This window comes from Falco punctatus (assembly GCF_963210335.1).
Source record: "Falco punctatus genome assembly, chromosome: 4".
In the NCBI taxonomy this organism is placed as follows: domain Eukaryota; kingdom Metazoa; phylum Chordata; class Aves; order Falconiformes; family Falconidae; genus Falco; species Falco punctatus.
Genome location: NC_137583.1, coordinates 52,402,038 through 52,409,659, shown reverse-complemented (window position 1 = coordinate 52,409,659; position 7,622 = coordinate 52,402,038). Strand labels below are relative to the sequence as shown.

Genomic DNA, 7,622 nt, shown 5'->3' with positions numbered 1-7,622 from the left:
TTCTTTCTGAATTGTGCTTTCTTTACCTCTACTCTGAATTTAACTCTGGCATCACAAATCTGAATTACTGATTGTGGTTCACCTTCTACTCGTCAGAAAACACTTGGTCCTTGTCTAGGTTTAGCACTTATGTGAACCCTGAGCAGCATCAATAATGGGATGTGTTCAGACACCGCCACCTTTCATGGCTATCCGTTGGTGGTACAAAGAGCATTTACACTGAGCTAGTACCACACATAGGTCTTTTGTGTCATTATTATTTTGTTATTATGTTATTAACAGATTAATATTGATCTGTGATTAATAACAGATTAATTATGATCTGTTAAACAGTCTCAAAGGCTGCTGTTAATCTCCCATGATGTGCTTACTCTATGTCTTGTGATCTTGTGGACATCTCTTTGCAGCTTCACCTTCTTGGTTATTCCTTTCTCACTGAAGCAGTGCCACATCTCACCAAACACTCCCTGTTCATATGTTAAAACATATCTTTTTTAATAATTTTTTCTTATAAAAGAAATAAAAAAATCTTTTTTTCTTTCCTACCTTTGAATATACCACATAAGAAAAAACCTCCAAAGAGGGTTCAGGATAGGAAAGAAGAGTCCAAGATGGTCAGAGATTTCCAGACCTGCCATACTCCGACGAACACCTGTCATGGGTTAAGAAAAATGCCCACTATTTAACACTGCTGCCAGAACATGAAAAATGAAAGTTGTGGCAAATCACCTTAAAATCACGAGTCCTCCCAGGGAGTGAGGAGGCTAGAGGTAAGAAAACATGACTTTATTTGTCCTGCCAGTGGGGGAGTCCGTGGTGTGGGCAGGAGCCACATTCAAGGCAGCGAGCAGAGGCAGAGGAGTGTTTTCCTTCCTGAGCTCCTGGAACAATTCTTTGGAGGCTTTAAATGACTGGGACAAAGCAAATGATCTGGTCAGTGGGATTGCTGAGCTAGTTGGGTGTATTTATCCCACAGCCTGACCTTCTGCCAAGCTTTATACTTTATCATGGCTAAGGCATAGCTGTGTAGTGCACCATGACCGCATCCATACAACCACAACTACCATCCAGGCCTGAACTTAAGGTCTTTGAAACCGCAACCAGGACTTCCTACCACTTGACCTATGCAGCAACTGAAGGCAAATATATGTAGAGCAGAGACTTAAGCACTTAGGGTGTGTTTTCTGTGCCAGAGCCTGTAAATTCGTAGGGGTGATGTGTTGCACCCATGCGTATTGCGATCCAGAACAGGCTGAATTCACGCCAGTTTGGAGCAGTTGGAGAATAGTTCGTATCTATCTTCACTTGTTCAGATAACAGAACCTAAGAACTGATTTCAGAACAGGTTCATGCAGAGGATCTGGTGATGTTTAAGCACAGATGGGCTATGAAGAGAACAGAAGAACTTAAGAACAAGAACAGAAGCTGGTGAGAGTTAAACACAGATGGGAAATCAAGCAAGCGCTTTGCTGAAGTGGAGTTTTTCTTCTGAACAAGACGGGCACACAAATGCTAACAAAGTTATGCAAGGTAATTGCTTTGGGCTGCAGCTGAAGGTGCAGAGCTTCAGGGACTTTTTCTATCAAACTGTAGAGGATGAATAAGCACGATTGAGTTCGTAAACCCCCAGGACCAACATATCTTCCTGGTTTTGATACCGTTAGGAGCACAAACAAGAACTAACATGCTGACTTTTTACCCTGCTTCACTTACTCTCATAACCTCTGTTCCCACTAATCCACAGGGAGCAAGAACAAACTTGACTATGTCTCTTGGTTTAAGCTAGGCGTATTTACAATTTCAGATGCAGCAAGATGCAACTTGACCTCAGGTTAACTTGAAATGAGTCTCCCACCATAGTAACATCTTTTTATTTAACTGCCCCAAAAAGAAGCAAACTCAAAGAGCTTCTAATACTTTGTCTTTTCCTGATGATACTCAGTGCAAAACCAAATCTATGCAATGCCTATCACATGAGCCTGCTATATGACCTGCAGATGGAAAATACAGGTTGAGGATACTGAGTGATGCAGAAAAAAAGCATCTCTCCCCACAGTCCCGGTTTCTTCTCCATTCCTTGGAGATTATTTTGTGGATGAAGAAAGCTCAGCAATCTTCATATTCAAGAAGTGACTCACTGATAACTTTAATATAGCCTAAGTGTCTGCACACACATTGCACTGCTCATCGCATCAAGTGCAGTAAACACGACCTGCTTGAGAACGGACTGGGTTGTTTGAGGGTTTTTTGGTGGAAGAATAAGTTGTTTAGCATTCAGTCTTAAGGGAGATGGAGCAAGGGGGGAAGGGGTGTGCAAGCAGGCGGTGATTTCAAACAGCCTCAATGCAAAGTTATATCATTGATGTAAATCCTGTGTTTGGAAGAGTGAGTGCCAAACTTCATGTCTATCAGAGTGCACCAGGCAAAACATATTTGCTACTCTATTCATCTGCTTGTTATGGGTCTGAGACTGAAACTAGGAAAACCAGTCAAGGCAAGTGAGCGAGTTCAGGATCCTTTCCCTGACAGTGAGGAAAATGGAGAAGAAACAAGACAAGGCTAGAGCTGCATTTCCCATGGGTGTATCCTACCAGTTTGGGGAGGTCAGGAGCTTAGGGCTGGGTTTGTTCCAAAAGTTTCTCTAATCCCTTTTTAATCCCATTTATGAAGTTGCTTTCCATAACATTCTGCCAGTTACATATCTGGAATACTGCAGAATTTCTTCCCGTCTTTTCTGGGGGCATCCCTCCACTCTGAGCCCACTGGCTGCATTTGGCTTCAGTCTTTAAAGCAGCCTTGCAGAGACCTTACCCTTTGGCCCTGGCTCTTGGCCCCCATCTCTTTCTGTAAACAGAAAGCCATCTATTTCCATTATTCTAAGATTTCAGTCTGGCAAGAATTTGAAGTCCACACGGCTGCCAAAAGGAGTGGTCCTCTCCACTTCTCCTCATCTTCTTGTGCCATCGGTACGGCAGTGCAGTGAGCCAGATTGGGAGATGGCTCTGGCCGAAAACTCACCACCTAACTTAGTCCGTCTCGCTACACAGCACTGCATGGACCCATGAAGGTACAAGATGGAAGAATGAGAGCACTTCATTAAGAAGAGGAGAGAGGGTGGGATCATTTTTTTTTCTTCAGTTAGAGGCACATCCTTGCATCATGAGACTGCACGCTGAAACCACCCCCCTGCCTCCAACACCTCTTTTCCATCATGATGTTTTTAGTAAGTCCAAAAGAACGTGGACTCCCAAGCGTTTCCCTCCTGGAAGCCACGAAGCCACCAGCTGTTTGCAGCCTGAAGGTCAGTGTTCTCTAAACAAGATAGTTTTAGTCGGCAGCCGGAAAACAGCCTTATATCAAAACTTGCTGTGGGAAGCTATTGCTGCACGTACAGCCCCAGCAGTGTGACTCGCTGCCCTACGCCCCAGCAACAGCCTGTCAATCATTTCTCTTTCAGTGCTAAAAATGTGGCTGCTACATGCCTTTACAGCTCAGATAGCTTTTTCCAGTTGCAGCCCGTGCCTACCTCAGCTGTCAGTCACCGCTGAAATCAGGGTGGTATTCACTGGTAAGCCAAAGTTGTGCTTTCTTTCCTTTCTATGGAAGGGAACCCTGCCACCATTTTTATTTTTATTTTAGACAATGACTTCTTTCTGAGCACCTCAGCAGGAATCATCAGAAGGCACTGCCTTGCACAAAAGAAGAACGTGGCCAGTCAGTTTTTCCAGGAACCACAGAAACCCAGATACCACCAGTGAGCAGCCTCTGGGTGGAGAAGTGGCTCCCAGCTCCTGCAGAGCTCCACACTCGCTGCCTGTGCTGTGGTGGTGAGTTAAATGTGCACAGACCGGGCTCGGGGGCCAGCTGGCAGGAAGGGCTCTCTGTGGATATTCTGAAGCTCTGTTACTTCCCCAGAAAGGGATCTTTGCTTTGAAACTGCCTTTTGGAAACAGTTCCTGGCCCCTGCACAACAAGGAGCAAGCATGTGCTGAGAGCTGTTATCAGTGGACACATGTATGTACATGTGTATGTATGTACACAGGCAGCCCACCCCAGCCGGAGGGGAGAGAAACTGGTGGTAGGGCTCATCTCATGAGGTTCCAGTTGCCTTCAGGGCCCTTGGGACGTTTCATATACTGGTTAATGGTGACTCAGAGCCAGAAAATATCTCAGCTTTTCGGAGAGGGAGGAGGGACTGACATACTGGAATTATTTACCGCATTTCAGCCCATGTTGCCGAGGTAAAGTATAGAAGGTGCTTCTTGTACTCCAGGAGCTGTCTCACTACACAGCACTGCATGGACCCGCTAAGGTACAAGACTCCAGGAGTACAAGAATAGAACTGAGGTACCAAAGGACAATAATTGTCTCTCTGTCCATGCCGTCTCTTCATCTCACATTGTTTCAAGGGACTGTCACATGCACCATGTGTAGCGTACATGGAATAGCTCAGTGGCATATACCTTCATGCACCATTTAGAGAGAGAGTACGGCGTTCCAGCCAGGGAGCACAGGCAGGCTGGGAAGCTGTCCTTTCATCCAGCCTTAGCCATGTGAGAGCTCAAGGTCCATCCTACCTTGTTGAACAGTCTCTTTCTAAAACAGTGGAAAAAGAAACCATTAGTTTCATATGTTTTATCTCACCTGCTTTAGCTCCCGCTCTGAAAATATCATGAACTTCCTTCCAGAGGTTCATGCTATACTCCCGGTCCTAGCAGGAGAGCCTAGATTTTTCATTTATGTTTAACAATTAAGGGAGGGTTAATCCCTTTTAAGGTCAAAAGTCGAAAAGACAATTTGTCCAGTCTTAAGATGGTCACCTAAGACAGGCCAAGTTAATCATCTTCTGAGGATGCCTATTTCCTCTTTTTCATCGTGGAAGAAGCCATGGTGATGAACACGGCATTACGTATCTCAGGCCTCAGGTAAATAGATCTGTCTGTGTGTATGCGCAGTACCTGGCGTGAGAATGCACCGTAGAGTCCTGATTTTTTCCCTAGGACTCCTACAAATTACTGAAATACAAATACCAGGAACTGTGTGTGCACTTTGTACCCTTGGCTTATGGGATTCAGCTGGCTTTGAGCCAAGTTTTCCCAAGTTTGGTGGGGCAGGACTGTGCAACCTCAGCATAGTTCTGCTGGACAATTAACGTCAAGGTGTGAGACATTGCTTGAGAAACGACTGCGCAGGATGAAAAAAGTAAAAGCACAGACCAAAGTATAATTCGGACCATGTGGAGCTTCAACTGAGATAAAACAAGGCAAGGTCAATCGCAGTAGATACATTCTACAAACAAAACAATCCAGCTGAGCAACATCATATCTTCTGTAGCTTTCCCAGGCTAGGTGGGTGACAGGGTCCCCGCACCCAACAGGTGGGACAAACCGGCCTTTCAGAATGTATTTTTTCCTGGCATGTAAGACCTCGGCACTGGATAACCTGCCAGGAACATTTGCTGGGTGCATGAAGACACCTACATTCACACGGTCAGAAATGGCTTTTAGCTCTGGCAGCTATGGGGAGTGGGGATTATCTTTTCATGGCATCCCTTTCAACCTGCATTCACGGACCTGCTCCAAGAACACAGGCAAAAGGAATCCCCTTGTGATTGCAAGAGACCTGGCAGCTGTAATAAAGCAGAGAAATGTACTCTGTCCCTCACCTGCAGCTGTTTTCCTTGCTCTTAATTAGATTTCAGGAATTACTTTTTTGAACATAGATACGTAATTTATACCAATAGCTGCACTTGAGCTATTCACTTGTTTTATACCTTTCATAGAAAGAGGTTTCTCAAAGACACAGAATAAATAGGAAAATTGGACCAGATTCCTACACAACCTACAAATTCCTTTATTTATACAGGCTTCTAATCTGGCAGATTTCTATTTCTCCCCACAGACTATAGGAAAGCCACAGCTATTAGTCCTTAGCTCAGGTGGGGTGACAGTGGAGCTGTCTGAAATTGAATTAAATTAATCCCACCTGTAGTCTCAAGCATGTAGCCACCCTTATCACCAGTGGAGAAAGAAAGGTCTCTACCAAGCAACTCACCTGAGCTGCCTTAAATGCCAATTTTCGGAGAGGATGAACACCCTTGAGAAGCACCTTCTACCTGTCCTGACTTTAAAGAAAGTTAGATCTGGATAAACAACTGCTTGGACAATCCAAGGCGTGAACCTGCTGCCCTATGCACTTTCCTGGTCCTACCAATGCCATGATCAAGAAACATGAAAAGACACAATGAAAAAACATGAAAAAACCTCCTGGGATGACCGTGGGCAGGGATGGCCGGTTTTGTCAGGGGTGATTAACACTATGAATATATTACCTTTGAGTGCATACCAACGAATGCCCTGTTCTTTCCATACCAACGGGCATGGTTTGAATCTTAGGATATAGTGTCCCAGCCAAAAAAAGGGTTAGTCACCCCAGAGCACAACAGCACACAAAGTGCCTGCACAACCAGGGGACAAGGGCACCAGAGCAAAACAAGGGATGTGCTAACATATCATGCTTAGTCCAGCAAAAAGAACGCTGAGTGGGAATATAAATACATGAGAGAACTCCCACCAGGAAAGGAGTTACTCATTTATGCTGAAAGTCATTATTGGCACAGGAAGAGAGGTTAAAGATTGACCCAGCGTAAACTTAGGCTGGAAATCAGAAAGCAGTTTTGAGTGACTGGAGCAGTTTGGTTCCAGTCTGGGTGATACTGAGTGACGATGTGCCCAATGAATAACTTCCTACATCTTCAACAGGGTCTTGAGAGCATTTGGCTGACATATGGGGGAGAGGCAGGCATTATTTTGTTTGGATAAGACTTCTGGAGATCTATAAATCAAAAATAACATCCACGTTATTTGGATTTGGTTAAACAAATCTTGTGTTTAGTCATCAGGCAAACTAGATTTTGGTCAGTCTCTGCCAGCTGCTTCATATTTTATTTTACCAACAGGACTGAAGAACAGCATGTGTATGTGTCTTTAAGCCCATTCTCACTCGCTGCAGAGGAAGGTACAGAAGAGTTCAGGCTCCAGCTCAGCAGACCCAGATGCAAACCCCCGTCATGCCGCTGGATCCCTTTGTGTCCTTGACCTTGATCCCTTTTGTCTTTGATCAACTTCATCTACCTGTGCAGGCACAGCCAGAAGAAAAACACAGGTCACAATTTTCTGAAGAGTTTGAAGCTTTCAAATTGCCATTGAAATAATGAGGGTATCTCCTTAGCATTAGGGGACCTCCACATGTAACTGTCTTGGAGGATCTGTCTGCATCCTGCTTCTATTTTGGCCCTGGTTTTGCTGATAGAATTGGAAGTGGGAGCACACAAATCCATGTCCCTACCCCCATGATCCTGCAGCAGAGGGCTCCTATGAAGAACGGTCTGTGACATGAGCACAGTCTCAGCTGCATCCTATTCCTATGCCTTTTGTTATGAATTTCACCTTTTCCCAGGCATGCAAATATCTTCATAGCAACCTGCTTACAGCTCCCTGTTGATTCTTCCAGTCCTTCTCTACTTTACCCCCGCCTGTATTGTCCAGGACTAGAAATATGCCCAAAAGAGAAGACAAACATGATGCTTTAAAGGACACAGTTGTGCATCCTGGCAAGAGAAC

At 44.7% G+C, this 7,622-nt stretch overlaps 1 long non-coding RNA gene across 18 annotated transcripts in view; it reads right to left on the bottom strand.

Moving 5' to 3' along the window:
- Positions 1–322: 322 nt before the first annotated feature.
- LOC308061959 overlaps positions 323–7,622 on the bottom strand; it is a 41,465-nt gene continuing 34,165 nt past the window's right edge. For all 18 annotated transcript variants that reach the window (XR_013927399.1, XR_013927400.1, XR_013927401.1 and 15 more), the window contains one exon: positions 323–7,622. This exon is cut by the window's right edge. This is a non-coding gene — a long non-coding RNA (uncharacterized lncRNA).